The following is a 15,064-nucleotide window of genomic DNA, read 5'->3' on the forward strand; positions in this document are numbered from 1 at the left end:
ACTTAAGAACCCCAGGTGTCCCCAAGTCAGCTGCTGCTGAAACTGATCAGCAGCTGATTCCAGGAAGCCCGGGGCAGAGCAACTCTGCCTCGGGCTTCCTGTAGTCAGTGCTGGTCAGTTTCAGCAGAAGCTGACTTGGGGATGCCTGGGGCAGAGCAGCTGGGGTGCCAGAGCAAAGCCTCAGAAGCGCGGGAACCCGCCCGGTGCCCCTGGTCTGCTGGAGACGGTCTCCAGCAGACCAGGGGCACCGGAGCAGCTTACGAACGGGGCTTCCTCGCCCCGGAGCTCGCAGGTAGCAATCCACCACCTCGACCTCCGGGGCGAGAAAGCTCCGTTCGTAAGTGCGGATCCGACATAAGTCGGGGACTGCCTGTACTAGCTTGTGCTAGGAAGCTAACACCATCAGCCTTTCAGGAAATCCTATCACACTTCTTTGGGTACCCTAGCCATGTCTTTGCCTTGCAGGTTGACAACAGTCTCCCTATAGCCCCATGTCCCTATGAAGTGTCCCCCTGTAGTATCCAGCCCCTGATCCCTGGAATCCCAGAAATTCCAGATCCTCTGTTCCCAAAGATAGTGTACCACAGTTTGCAAGTTTTACCTTAGACCTCTGCTCCTGTATCACACCCAACCCTTGACTTCAATTATAAAATTAAAAAGGGAACTTCTTAAAGAAAAATAAGTGTAAAAATGGGAAAAAATGATTACATTTAATACACCATAAAGCTCATTCTAGAGACACAACTTCACTGATCACGTTCCCTCACTTCACCTCCACTATTTACCTCATCTTGTTAGTTTCCTTCTCAAGTCATAGCTGGCAATTGACTTACAGCAGGAGACTGTTAGCATTGTATGTCATACAACACACAATGGTCTGCCATGGAGCAAAGTGTCTCTAGCCCCTCTGGATAAGTTTGTCTCAGGACACATTATCTTTGGGTAACCTTCTTTTAGCAACAGCCCTATAGAACATAATTTTTAGTGTGTAAATACATAACTCATGGACTTTCTGTACATATCTCACAGCAGTTATGATTAATGTGACACAGTTTTATTAAAGACCTTATATGACATTCTTTTAGTGACTCCAGGGGGTCCTTGTACCCAGCTGGCAGGGGGGTTTGGGTCACAGGTGCCCATTAATCTCAATTTTTGATGGGTATGTGGTATAGACACATTCACTAGTAACTGGATTATTTCTAGAATTACATTTTGGGAAGAGAAGCTTTAATTCTAGTTCTAGCTACTGAAAAAAATTAGTCTCGTCAGGGACTATTGGAGGGAGATCCCAGTTGGTCTAAACTGCATAGCTCCCTTTCCCTAGTTTACCCTTTATTTTCCAGAATGCCTGCATCTTTTGTAAATGCTGTTTTAGATTTGGAGACAGATGTAACCTGTTTGCTGTTCCTACTTGGCAGAGTTAATGCTTGCAACATTTTCCTTAAGTACTATGGTGGTGTGAATTATATTTACAAGTCAGGCATCTTATTATGGAGAATAGTGAGAAACTAGGACAAGTAATAGGTCAGGGTATCACATTTCTTGGGATTCGGCAGTGATCAGGATTGCTGTTGCTATACTACAGCAATAATCCAGAGGATGGTGAAAGCGAGAAGCCCCATTTCAGCTGCACTGGAGTTATGTTCCAACTGTCATTGTCAATACAGTATGAAGAGGACACTGTAAATGAACATATGTTAAGCCATAGCTAATGGATGGCTTCAGATATCTTTTCTGAATCAAAATGTCCAAACGGAACACCATCTAATTTCTAAGATGGGGAAGGGGTTTCAACAATGGGAACCATTTATTGCAAATGGTCCAGCACACTACATGCAGAATGTTGACAATTAACAAGCTCCAGACTTTGGATACTTGGAATCTGGCTCTGAATTCAATCGCCCTATCAATCCAGCCAGAGACTTTTCTGTTGGAACAAGAGCAAGTTGCACTGAATCTTGTTGATTGAAGACAAATCCAAAGGTGGAAGAAGGAATCACAGGAAGTAAGGCAATTATGTCTCTTCGGCACGTTAATTCTTAATGGGCAAATAGATCTTCCTGGTACATCCATTAAGAAGGGATAGCTTTTTGGTTCAACCAGTGACCTCTCTATTTCACTGTCCTCCATTTCAGGTTCCTCATAGGAGATGTTTAGTGGTGTTTTGTAACTGACAGATCTCTGACTGTGCACCAACTCCAGTGAAAGGAAACTTATGATTTCAGTTCACTTCCCAATGAATAATTGCTATGTGGTTATGTCTAGACTGCAGAGTTATATTGGAAAAATATGCAAATTGCAAACTGTAATTTGCATATGTTCTGCTTTTTTTTTTTTTTTTTTTTTTTTTTTTTTTTTTTTTTTTTTTTTTTTTTTTTTGGGAAGAGGCTTTTCCAAAATTTGGCCCGTCTACATGGGGCCAAATTTCAGAAAACCCTCCTCTTTCAGAACATCCCTTATTCCTCGTTGTATGAGGAATACAGGGATGCCAAAAGAATGCATCTGCTTTTTCAGAAACTGTTCTGAAAAAGAGGGTGCGTTCCTTGGCTGCAGCACAGCTTTTCTGGGATACCAGAGGTATCCTGGAAAACCTCTGCAGTGCAGACGTAGCCTACATCACAAAGAAGCCCAGTTAGCATTACTTGAATAGATGCTGAGGAGAGGCCAAGATCTGATCATGCTCCCTCCTCTAAAGAGGATCCTTTCAGGGGAGGCACATTGGCAGAGCACTGTGAAGGTAGAAAGCTTTGTGTGCGCGCGCGCATGCTGTACTGGAAAGGGGAACTTCTTTCTTATAGGCTGTCAATCCATTTCTTTTCACAAGCATTGATTCATACACTGATAATAAGCATGTTTAACGTTTTTTTTAATATAGACTGGACTGATCCTATATCTACAATGTGTTTGGAGGGGACTCCAATGCCAGCTCCTTAAAGTGGCTACAATACGTGTGGAGGAAATACATCTTTTCCAATAACTTAGTGGAAGGAGTCTGTGATCATAAGAGAACAGCTATCAGGTAACTATTGCCTCCGGCAGAATGATAAACAAACCAAAGAGATGCTTTAATTCAACTAAAGTATTGTTGCCTAAACATTTTTAAAATTGATTATTTATTGCAGTCTCTGTCTTCTAAGCCTGCCTAAGAATGAGAAAATTGTAAAAGCCACTGAGGAAAAGCACGGCCTCTCTGAAAGCAGAGGCAAAGGTAGAAATGGCTGTGCAAAGCACAGTTCCAAGTTAATCAATTCATGAGTCCTTTGAGAGAGTCAGTGCAAGACAGAGCAGTGCTTTGCTGCAAAGTCTGCTGTGCTTTATTCAGGTACTCCCACCCCCTGACTCCAAGACATTTTATCGAGATTAATGGGCTGGTGTTTGAAACTGGAAATGACTGGACTGACCGAATACCTGCCAAAGCAAAGCTAGATTTGAAATGAATCAAAGACCAGTTGGGTTAAAAAACTGAGTAAATTGCACTTGCATACTGTGTTTTTGTATTGCATTCACAATGTCTGTAGTTAAGAAAAGCAGCAATGAAAATATTACACACACACACATGCAAAATTACCCTAATGGAACAGTAAAGTTACCAAGTCAAACACTCAAGTTAGGAAATGCCAGAATTAAGGCTGCTGTGTAACTTGAAGGTGGATGTCTTGCGCATATGCTTTATACTGCAGTCTTTAAATAGATGAGCACATTGTCCACAGGACTCCTGCTTCATCAGTGCACAGGATGGGCCTACTCTGGGACTGGCCTCCTGGCTCCCATGGCTCGAGCACCTGAGCTGCAGGGTAGACAAAACGCAGTGTCTGTTACAGCTGCTGGCTGATCTAAAGACTATTAAAGTCAATGGCAGTCTGTTTGATTACAATAAGTTGGGGTTCAGGCTCTCCATGGCCCCAGTAGTAGCCATTCTCTATTGAACACTCAGCTACATGTGTCAAGTCAATGATATGTAAAGTGGCATTGTCCCATTAAAGTCCCCATAAGCCTGTATCTTTAACCTCACATCTTAGCACAGAGAAGGGGCAAGGCTCTAGAATGAGTTCGCTAAGGCACTCGAGACCAAGGGACAAGACAATCACACTTGCCAGCCTATTGCCAGGAATGTTGCTTCTTGATTAATACTGACAGTTTTCTCCAGTGTCTGACTTGTTTGGGAAATGCCTCCTAAGGGATCTCTGTCCTGGGATCTTTTGGAACACCACCTACCATTTGGAGCACTCTGCATTTCAAAGCAGGGGGGAGAAGTGCTCTTCCTAAATATCTGTATATGCTTCATGGGGAAAGTAATCTTCTGGAAGGAGGACTTGGCAATGAGCAGGAACACTAAAAGGAGACTGGTAACTACCCTCAGGGCCCACATGGTACATTGCAGTAGCAAGATAAGCCCCAGATATCCATATCAAGTGGGGAGATCTATATGAATATACACACTATCAAACTACGGGATCAAATTTTGGCTTTAAACAGTCTGATGATTGTGTTAGAGCCAATCAGCTAGCCTGTTGCATGTAGGTAATGGGACTGCATGGGTGGGGAAGTGATTTGTGAGGTGATGAACCATGTAATGTTGATGAAAGGTGCTAGACACAACCTGGATAATGAAATTATTATTCTGCAGCAAGGACAGAAGTGCAAAAGCCTCCCATTCTGCTGTGTGTATGTGCCCTAGATCTGTTCTCTTCTGCAGGGTCTCTAATGGTGCAAATGTAGTGATAGTTTTTCATGAAACAAACCTGTCTTCTAGGAAATGGTCTGAGACCACTAGGAAGCTGAACTAAAGCACTGTGAAGCTCATTCCTTCACAAGAGTGGATCCTTTGGCCCTGCATCACACCATGGCCATATGTTACAGTATGGGTGAGCAATAAAATGGTTCACCAGGGTTAGCCCCGGGTGGGCGGCAGCTGCTGCTATATTTACCTGTACCTCCGCACGTACTGGTGATTGCAGCTACCATTGGTTGTGGTTTGCTATTCCTGGCCACAGGCCCATATTCCACCCCACCCACCAAACACACGTGATAGCCTTGCATAGCAGGGTTCTCCAAGCAACAGGAATCTACCAGATTCTCCTTTAGGGGAAGCCCTGCCTGCCCACATCAACAGTCTACCCCTCATTGTCTTCAGATGGGTTGGGTGCTTTCTGAGGGAGGAGGGACTCGTAGACTTTAAGGGCAGAAGGGACCATTATGATCATCTAGTCTGACCCCCTGCACAGTGCAGGCCACAGAATCTCACCCATCCCTCCCAGAATAATCCTCTCACCTATATCTCAGATATTGAAGCCTTCAAATACTTTGAAGATCCCAAGATGCAGAGAATCCTCCAGCTGTGATCTGTACCCCATGCTACAGAGGAAGGTGAAAAACCTCCAGGGCCTCTGCCAATCTACCCTGGAGGAAAATTCCTTCCCGACCCCAAATATGGCGATCAGCTAAACCCTGAGCATGTGGGCAAGACTCACCAGCCAGACACACACAGTTCTCTGTAGTAACTCCTATCATCCCTCCATTGACCTATTTCCCACTGATAATGACTCCTCTCCCTTCATCCAAGCCAAGGACCCTGAAGCCATCATGGAAGCCATCATGGAACCTCTGTTGGGGTGGTGTTGGCAAGCACCCCTAGAACAATGAATTTGAGTTAGTGCTCCAGTAATGGTGCCATTACCGTTCTCAGAATTATTGTTTCAGGCCGTGTGCAGGGTCAGGTAAATGTTGCTGCATTGGTTCATATTGTCAAGATTGTCTTTTCAGTCATGAGGACTAGAAGCATACTTTTGTAAATGGAAAGCTGAAATTCTGATGTAGTCATTAGGATCTACTCAGAGTGTATTCGTGGCATTTATGCCCTCCACTGGACTTGGGCTCCACTTGTTAGGAGTACTGGGGAGAGCAAACCAAAAGGGTGAATGCAGCTTGTGCATTAGTCCTGTGCATTGAAGAGCAGGAAGATGGGATTATGTGAGTTTACCCGGGGAACATGCAGCTCTGTACCTCTTTGTTCAAGGAAGTGGCAATCTAACCTAACAAAGTAAGCAACAAAAAAGTAGAGGAATGGGATTGTAAATGGAACCTTGGCAGGAAAAGAGATGTGAACAGTAACTGGAAGAACAAAAAACAAAATAACATAAGAGGGAGGAGAGGACAAAGGAAGATACAAAATTGTATACAAGTTTCCTGAAAAAGGGGGGGGGGGGGGGGAAGAGAGAGAAAAGCAGTAAGTAGTACATTTACTCAGTGTGTTAAATAGCCAGATTGGGATAGGCAAGGCAGCCATTACTGAGTGGCAAATTCCACTCCCAGAAGACGCCATACTAAGCATGTAATTCTACTGCTAAATACCCAGCCATAGTAAGAGTCTGCAAGGAAAAAATAAGCTGTGTTATCTGAGTACTTAATGACTATAGACAGAAACCTCTGGAGGAAACACTACAATGACGATTACTTTATGAAGATATGCCAACACTAGTGCTGTTAATTATTCCTGGAGCACCTTTTTAATTTACTGCAAAGGAGGCATTAATATCTGATATTTGCACCTCTTAGCACAGGCTTTTTGTATCCAAGGCAAATTTATAAGCCTGCTGTATTTTACATGTTTTGCAGATTGTAGATTCTGGATTACATGCTGGGGAGAAAGGAAGCTGCAGTCTTGTGCACTGCTACCAAGCTGGTGGTGAGTGGAACTCCTTGACCACATTACTTTCCTGTGGCTCTGTGTAACTTGACAATGTCTGTCTAGAAAATTGCATAAGATCCCACCCCTCCTCTTTGGACAAGCAGTAGGAGAATGCTGGGAGCTAGAAGCAGACAAGAAAATAAGCTGTACTATAAATGCTATTCTTTTAGTATTTGATAGCAGCAGTTCATGTGAATACATCTTTTGAAACTGGATTGCTTTGCAATATTGCCGCCCCTCTTAATGGGCTCAGTCCTGAAGTCTTCACTCAGGGCCCCATTTTTATAAACCTTTAAATACTGCTTAGTTGTTTAAAGAGTCTGATGCCAGTGGACTTTTAATGGATTGGACTCTCAGTTTTTCATAATACAAACTCCCACTAAAACGGGGCGGAGAACCTAAAGTCTGGGGGCCTGATGCAGCCCCTGGCTTGTCTGGATCTGGCCATTGAGGCTCAGGACTTACCCCTCACAGCATTGGGGAGCCTGTGCTAGTGTTCTGGCCTCTCCATCCTCCCCACGAGGGGCTGGAGCATACAATCTACTAGTCTAAGCCCCCCTAGGCTCTGGTGTGCATGGGGAATGCCCTTTCAGTCGGTGGCCAGATCATTGAGGGTTTGGGTCTTTTTTTTGCTTCTCATTTACGTGCAGCCCCCAATTTTTTTTTAATTTTTCCGTGGATCAGTGGCTCCTGACCCAAGAAATGTTCCCCACCCCTGTACTAAAGTCACTGGAAGTTCATGGGAGTAAGGATGTGAGGATCTGGCTCACCAGAAAGCCTTGATTGTTGTATATTATGACCAAATTGGAATAGAACCAGTTTTTATAAGTCACTGAATTTCTGCACTTGTGTATATTCAATAAAATGCTTCTTTCAAAAATACATTGAGCAGGCAAAATGGCTTTTTAAAAAAAAAAAAAAAAAAGTTTCCATCGAGACATCTAGTTAAGAAAATAATAAACTTGATAAAATTAACAGTGCTTCTGTTCTGCCCCATTCCATGATTATGTGCAAACAGCACTCATTTTCTGATCACTAAAGGATAATTGGGTAAGAAGATTTATGCTTGCAAAACGTAAGCTAGCTCAGTCTTGGGAGCAGATTATGGAAGATTTTGAGTGGAGTAAATTAAGAAGCATATTTGGCTTGATTTAAGTTGAAGGTTTTTTCCATCAGTGTATTCTGAATAAGGAAGGGAACAAAATGAAAAGGAAGGTGTTACAGATGTTTGGAACTAGCACTTCATGTATTGTTAGAAGTGAAGAAAGCCACTGTTAAGGAAGACAAATAAAACCCTCACTCTGGTAGCATCAAATATGGTTAGTCCATTCATTTTGAAGTTGTCAGGTTTCGGTATTATGGTAATTCCTAGTGGTCCCTAGGGAATGCCTAGTTCCTGTCTTGAAGAATTTGCAGTCTTGACTTGCGATGATTTTGCAAGTAGAGGAAAACAATTGGGGCACAAGGTAACAGCTAGTGAGACTAAACAATCATTTCACTCTAGGACTTCCAATTGCAAAAATTGGCTGCCTCAGTTTCTAGGGAAGTAGCTGCACGTAATTTGACTTTAGTAATGAGTTAAATACTTCACAGCCAAAAGTTGTCCTTTGACACCATGGGTTTCCAAGTAGAGCTATGCAGTGGCCCACTGAAACAAATAAGGGGAGAATATATGCATCTAAGGACAGAATTTGACTCTTAACATCTCTAGCTCTGATGCTTCTTGGTGATTGACATAGAGGGAAATGGTAATACCATATAAACAAAGCTGTTTGGTTCTTGGGAACTGAGGCTATATAATATCCTGATTTAAATACATATCTATATTGCCATAGCCATATACTTGTAGTTCCTTAAGAATATATGAATATAAATTTATTGAACAGATTCTGTAACACTACCGATACAGAAGAGAATATACAGTAAAACTCCGTTAGTCCGGTATCCAATGCTCCAGGACTCCTGATGGTCCGGCACCATCAGGAACCCGGAAGTGCTGGGGCAGCCGGACAGGCTTCCCCCATTCAGCTGCTGCTGAAATTTACCACCAGCTGAATCGGGGAAGCCGGGAGCAGAGCAGCTGGGGTGCTGCCGGGTTGGTCTCGTAGTGCTGCCCCTCGGGGCTGTGGGACCAACTCGGCAGCACCCCAGCTGCTCTTGGGGACGCCTGGGGACGCCGTCCTTTGGCACTGCGGGACCAACCCAGCAGCACTCCAGCTGCTCTGCCCCAGGCATCCCCAAGTGCAGCTGGGGTGCTGCTGGGTTGGTGACGTAACGCCACCCATCGGCGTTGTGGGACCAACCCGGCAGCACCCCAGCTGCTCTATTGCAGGCATCCCCGATTCAGCTGCTGCTGAAACTGACCAGCAGCAGCTGAATCAGGGACGCCTGGGGCAGAGCCGGACTATCGTAAGGGGGGGGCTATGAGGGGTCTGGGGTGGCATCCCATCGGAAGTTTACTGTAGTATGAATTGCCTTGAACTTTGACATGAGGATTGCAAAGTCTTTCTAGAAATGGTGAGAGAAATACAATGTTAAGATTTATGGCCATATACTTTAATACTTTCTCTACCTAATTATAGCTGGCTCACGTGGGACTATGACTGGGGAAGATGAGAGGAATTAGCATAGTGCGTGTTCAGTTTTATAGAATTTACTCACACGATGAGAACCTCTTAATCAGGTTCAAATTCCCCTTTCTGTAAGGAGTGAAATTGTTTTAGTGGCTTCTGGAGTGTACATAGAAACTATGAAATGTTGAGGTTAATCAAACTTCCTGATAATAGAATTGTTCCATGACCTGATTTAGTGGTGCTTTAATAAAATGGAACTGTACTCATAAATCACGACAGTGACACAAGAGAACTAGTAAGTGTGTTGCTGCTTGGCCTTGAAAAGATGCAAACTGTTCTAGAGAGGGTAAGTCACCTCTGCATACAATATGAGAGCAATGTATCACTTGTGTCCTGATAAATCCCTAAGGCACTAATGTGATACATACGTTTTGTATTGGCCCTATGCTTAGGAATGAATCTGGAGTCAAGTTTCAAGAAAAGTGTGGGTTTTTTGTTTTTCACGCAATTTCTTTTATTTAAAAAAAAAAATGTTACAGCACTGTTTCTTCTCCTGTATGTGCTTGGTAGGGAACATGATACAGTAATTAAGCTTCTCTTTCCTATCTGTATAACTCCAGCACTTTTCTGCTTGTAACTTTCCAAAGGATTTTCCTTTTTAGTGATTGAAATTTTGGTCAATCTCAGCCAAAAAGTGACTGCTGTTGCATACCATATTCTTTATGGAAATATGCCTATTCATATTCATAAGCATAACTGGAAGATGTTTTATGCAAAATACTTGTAGCATATCATTAGAAAAGTTATAATCTGCTGAATGTGTATATTTGTGTGTTCCTGTATTTGAAGTTAGAAATATGAAATATGAACCTGTTTACTAACCTAGACATTCAGGCCCTTTGTAGTATTCAAGGAACTTAATGGGCTGGTACTTGGGACAATGAACTGCAAATAGTCCTGTTCTTCTTGGAAGCTTGGACTATGGTTGCTCCTGCCAAAACAATATGGCCAGGTCACTTGATGCAATAATCCATTTTTGGATGCTGTACTTTTTCCCCCGGGAAATATTAAAAAGTTTAAACTGAACACAAAGGATCCTCACCTTCGGCAAAAGGAATATGAAGGTGGGGAAACCAAACAATAGGGACTGCTGTTAAATGCCAAAAGACTTGTTTACTATGCAGGATGACTGCTGGAAACATCTAAGACCAAACAAAGGGAAGGATCAGTTTCGAGTAAGGAGGCCTCCCAGGTTCTGAGATGAACTGTTTGGGTAAGAAATTGCATGTAACAAGTTTCTTTGAGTATTAAAGTTAGCTGGAATGTTTGTTTTCTTTTTCTTAGCAAGCTGCTCTGATATGCCAGCTATTACTTGTAACCACTTAAATCTTTCTTTTTTAAATAAAATCATTTTTGTTTATTAAACCCAGTGTAAATAATTGTGGTGATGGGGGGGAAGGGAGAAAGGACAACAGGTGTGCACATGTCTCTTAATAAAGGGGGAAAACAATTTATGAACGTATCCTGCATAAATCCATCTTGCTTTGTACAAACTTTATCTGGGGTTCTATTCCCAATAGAGCTGTGCACTTTCAAAGCTGATCTTTGTTACTCTGCTGTGTGGTGTGACCCCTTCAACTCTGCCATCGTGAAGGGAGATGAGAGGGTTTGGTTCACCAGGACAAGGTGGTAGTGCGCCCCATAGGGCATTTAAGCAGACATCAACTGACAGCCCCAAAGGAATCCGACCAGATCCATCATGGCTATTACCTTTTGGTAAGCAAAGGGAATGGGGAACTCCTATTGACTGCTTGGGGGGGGGGGGGCGGGGGGAGAGGAGAAGAGGCAGACCGTGAACAAGCAGAAGCAACTGCTCATCTTCCCTCTCCTGACACCACTATCTTTTACTCAGGATCTCTCTTATGTTGTACTGTGATCTCTATAGTCATACAGTGTCTGGGAATGATAAGATATGACATACTTGATGAACAATGACAGCAAACTTCAGTACTGGGCAAATTGGTTGAAATCCATAGTCCTTGTCAGACACAGAGAAGAACGTAATTTGTTGGGGAAAGTCAACATGTTTTCTGTAAAGGGGAAATCATGTCTCACCAATCTACTAGAATTCTTTGACAGGGGAGTTGTCAAGTATGTGGACAAGGGGATCCAATGAATATAGTGAACTTGGATTTCCAGAAAGCCTTTGACAAGATTCCTTCCCAAAGGCTCTTAAGCAAAGTAAGCTGACATGGGATAAGAGAAGGTCCTCTGATAACCCACACACCTTCTGGGTTATAAGAGGACATCTAATAGCACTGAACACTTGCAGAGAGAATGATGTGTCTGCTCTACAGCCTTTTAGTTCATGTGGTAGAGGCTCATACACAAAGCTTTAGAGGTCCCAGGTTCAATTCCACTGCAAACAACCAGGGTTTGCCTGTCAGTGTTACAAGTGGGTTTCCTCTACTGTGCATCGCTGCTAGACAGTTAGCTAGCTGATGATGAACCAGTTACTCAGTTAAGTCACCAGTATGCAGATTTAAAGAAAACCCTGCGGCAAAGTGCTTCAGAGTGAGGGACAACAACCTGCTTTCTGCTGTGCTCAGCTTCTCCCAGCTCACACAGGATTCTTGGCCCTTAGAAAAGCAGCTGCCCTGTCTGTTTGCCTTCATGGAGTCTGAGGTCCTATTGGAGTAAACCCCCATTCTAGAATTTTCTGGGTACGGAATGTTAAATCTGCCTACAACAATGATCCAGACACAACTCCTTCCAACCTATCTGCATAGGTCTCTTAGCCCTGGTCTGCAATAGGGAGTTATTTTGAAATAAAAGGGTTATTTCGAAATAATAAGAGCATCCATATTACCAAGCCTGTTTTGAAATAACAGACTGCCTATTTCAAAATCTGTACTCTGTTTTCCTTGAAATAGTTATTTTGAAATAGCTGTAGTGTGGACAGCTGCTATTTTGAAATAACCACTCCCCAGAGTAATTCAAAGTAATTACTCCCCAGTACTTCCTGGGGCTTTAAGTCAAGTTAGTGCATCCACAGTACAGAGCCTGCCTCAGACTAATTCTGAGGAAGAAAGCACTTGGACTTCTTCCAGAGGGGTACCCCTATGCAAATGGGGGAGAAGAGGCGTGGATTCACACAAGTTCAGATAAACCACAAAAATAAAGCAAAATACCCTGATCGTGACTAGACACTTTTCCCCTTTATTTACTCTTGACCCCTGGTTCAGTCCACTTCCATGCCCCAAATTCCTTGGAGGCATGGTAGTCCTACCTGGGTTTAAATCATTCTGTCTGTGTCTCAACTCCTGGCTTAACTTCCCCACTCAAAGAAAGCAGGCAAGGTTTCTTATACAATTCACATTTCAGCACTGTATCCCCATTGGTTCTTCTGGCCTGCTGCCAACACCCTTGCTAGCTACCTGAGTGTAACCCCTTAGTCACTGGGTGCTGGCTAGCACTCCTCCTATCCATCACACCTGCCATTATCAGCAATGTGTTCTAGCTCGAAGAAAATTCATAGTAACAATACTTCGCTATTGCAACTTTACACAGTCTGAAAGTGAATGGTGTTCATACTAGCAAATTCAGGTCTAGGCCAAAACTTGTAAAGTTAACCCCCCAAATAATTGCCTATTTTTCATAGAATGTAGGCTTGGAAGGGACCTTGAAAGGTTCTGTAGTCTAATACTTTGTGCTGAGGCAAGACCAAGGTTTGTACAATACAAGCAATAGGAATTATGCCTGCTTGCAAGCTTTGAATAGTATGTGAACTTTAAGTGCTATCAGATGGACTAGAGAGCTATGTCTACACTCACAGCTTCTTGTGCAAGAAATATGCAATTGAGGGTAAGCATGGAATATCACCGAGCCTAATTTGCATACCTAATGAGTTGCCATTTTTGCGGAAGAGGCTCTTGCACCAGAAGGAGCTGTCTACACTGCCCCTTCTTGCGCAAGAAAAACCCTCTTGCGCAATGCTGCTATGCTGATTATTTTCAGGAATAATGGCATTGCGCAAGAGGGTTTTTCTTTTCATCCAATGTACTTCATGGGTTAATATGCCTAAAACCAGGAATTGAGTGGCATGTATATTAAACTGCACACACGGGTTGGAGAGTGCAAACTGTTGTCAGAATACATTAATGTAAATCTATTCTCTTAAACTAAAAATGCCCTGTAATTAATAGCCATACAAAGGAGTTAGGACCTTTTGGTTTTCACTGAAGGGCCCTCACTTGTTAAGATGAATGGAACTTCGTTTATCCACTTTGGAAAAATAAAGGGATGGTCAATGCTGGCAGGTTTGGAAGCCATGGAACAGTATGAAACAAAGGAGTGTTGAGTCGCTTTTGTCTCTTTCTTGTGGTGCTGTTCTTCAGCTGGGACTAAATTTTACTGAGGTCAGAGCAGGCCAGTTTCACAGGGTGGGGGAATCCTGTGCCCAAGTGACACAGTGCAGCCGCTAATGAATAGCTCCTCTGCAGCAATCTTGAAGGAAAGTGGTCCATATCAGTCTTTTCAGCTTTACACTGAAGTCAGATTAAAAGTAGGTAGTAATTTCTTTTGTCTTTGGTGGTATAGCCAGATCCCTTTAATGATTTTTCTAATTCTTTAAGGCTCCTGAACTTTGGAGTTTGAAGTCTTTCAGTTATTGGCACAAAGCAGTGCTTTTCATCCTCAGCAGTGCATTTCTTAGATGAGAATGAAAGGTCATTTGGCTAGTGACTAACTGAATTAGGGCTATTTCAAGTCCTCATCTCAGTGCAGACTTTGTTTCTTTTGACCTAATGAACAGAACACATTAGATCAAAGCTTCCAGAGCTCTCACAATAACACTGTTGCAATGTCATACAATGTCTTCGCTTTAACATTAAAAATGTCTCATGTATAAAACAGAGACTGAGTCTTATTGTACATAGATCCAGGGCTATTTTATGCTGAACCTTTGAACTCTCCCATTGGTCTACAGTGGTAGGTTACGTTTTAAATCAATGTAATTATACGGTCTTCAAAAGGACGACATGGTATACACTTAAATATAAATTGAAAGGAAATGACTTATTTTGTGTTATAGGAGAAATCAGTCAGGAAATAGACCAATTACATGTAATGTCACATGTCCATCTCTTACAGTGCTAGTTAAATATTTTAAAATTATTTTTTATATTTCTAGGTTTAGGTTTGTAGTTTATATTTAAAGTATCTAGTCCTAAGAGTATTGAGGAATGCCTCATAAGCCTTTGTTTTCAATCTTTTAGAATTCTTTGCTTGTTTCAGAACATCTATCCCAAAACACCAGGTAGTTTGCATGCAAACACTATTCTCTTTCCCATTTGCTGAAGAAGTGGGGTGACAAATATAAATGTTTAATACTTCCAAAGAGGCTGAAAATAAGGCTTTTGTGAAGAGGGAAAACTCCTCTCAATTTTTGTGCAAATGAAACTTTAAGAGGCACTATCAGAAACCTTCACGGTCTGGATAATTTAAAACAGATGTCAAGCTTTTATTTTTTTAATTAAAATACAAGGTTTGTCCTGCTGGGATAGACTTATTTCTTTCTGTAAGCATCATTGAATCTACCTTAACACAATCATATTCCCAAGGTCCTATCCTAGGAGTGATTTTTTTTTTCTTTTGTCCTACACTCAAACTAGTATTCCTTCTACTAGAATTGTATGATTGTAATGGTGGTATGGCATTCAAAGACCTCTGTCTGCTATGAAAAGATGTCTTTGGTCATTGTTAGCTACTGCACCTAAATGGAACTTCAGTCATTAATGCA

At 42.4% G+C, this 15,064-nt stretch overlaps 2 long non-coding RNA genes across 3 annotated transcripts in view; one reads left to right on the plus strand and one right to left on the minus strand.

Annotated features, from left to right (window-relative positions):
* The window catches only part of LOC142827303 (uncharacterized), a 33,329-nt gene extending 22,295 nt beyond the window's left edge, over positions 1-11,034 (plus strand). The window contains exons 2-5 of the long non-coding RNA XR_012901960.1: positions 2,879-3,022; positions 6,619-6,688; positions 10,449-10,537; positions 10,845-11,034. This is a non-coding gene — a long non-coding RNA (uncharacterized LOC142827303). The remainder of the gene's footprint in view (positions 1-2,878; positions 3,023-6,618; positions 6,689-10,448; positions 10,538-10,844) is intronic.
* LOC142827304 (uncharacterized) lies at positions 861-11,947 on the minus strand. Of its 2 annotated transcripts, none has more exons than XR_012901961.1 (3): positions 11,854-11,947; positions 10,147-10,255; positions 861-965 (listed from the first exon to the last, which is right to left on the minus strand). It is a non-coding gene; the product is annotated as an uncharacterized LOC142827304 (long non-coding RNA). The 2 variants fall into 2 exon arrangements; XR_012901962.1 differs by lacking the exon at positions 861-965 and adding an exon at positions 3,494-3,790.
* Positions 11,948-15,064: the final 3,117 nt, after the last annotated feature.

Source organism: Pelodiscus sinensis, chromosome 2 (genome assembly GCF_049634645.1).
Source record: "Pelodiscus sinensis isolate JC-2024 chromosome 2, ASM4963464v1, whole genome shotgun sequence".
NCBI lineage: Eukaryota > Metazoa > Chordata > Testudines > Trionychidae > Pelodiscus > Pelodiscus sinensis.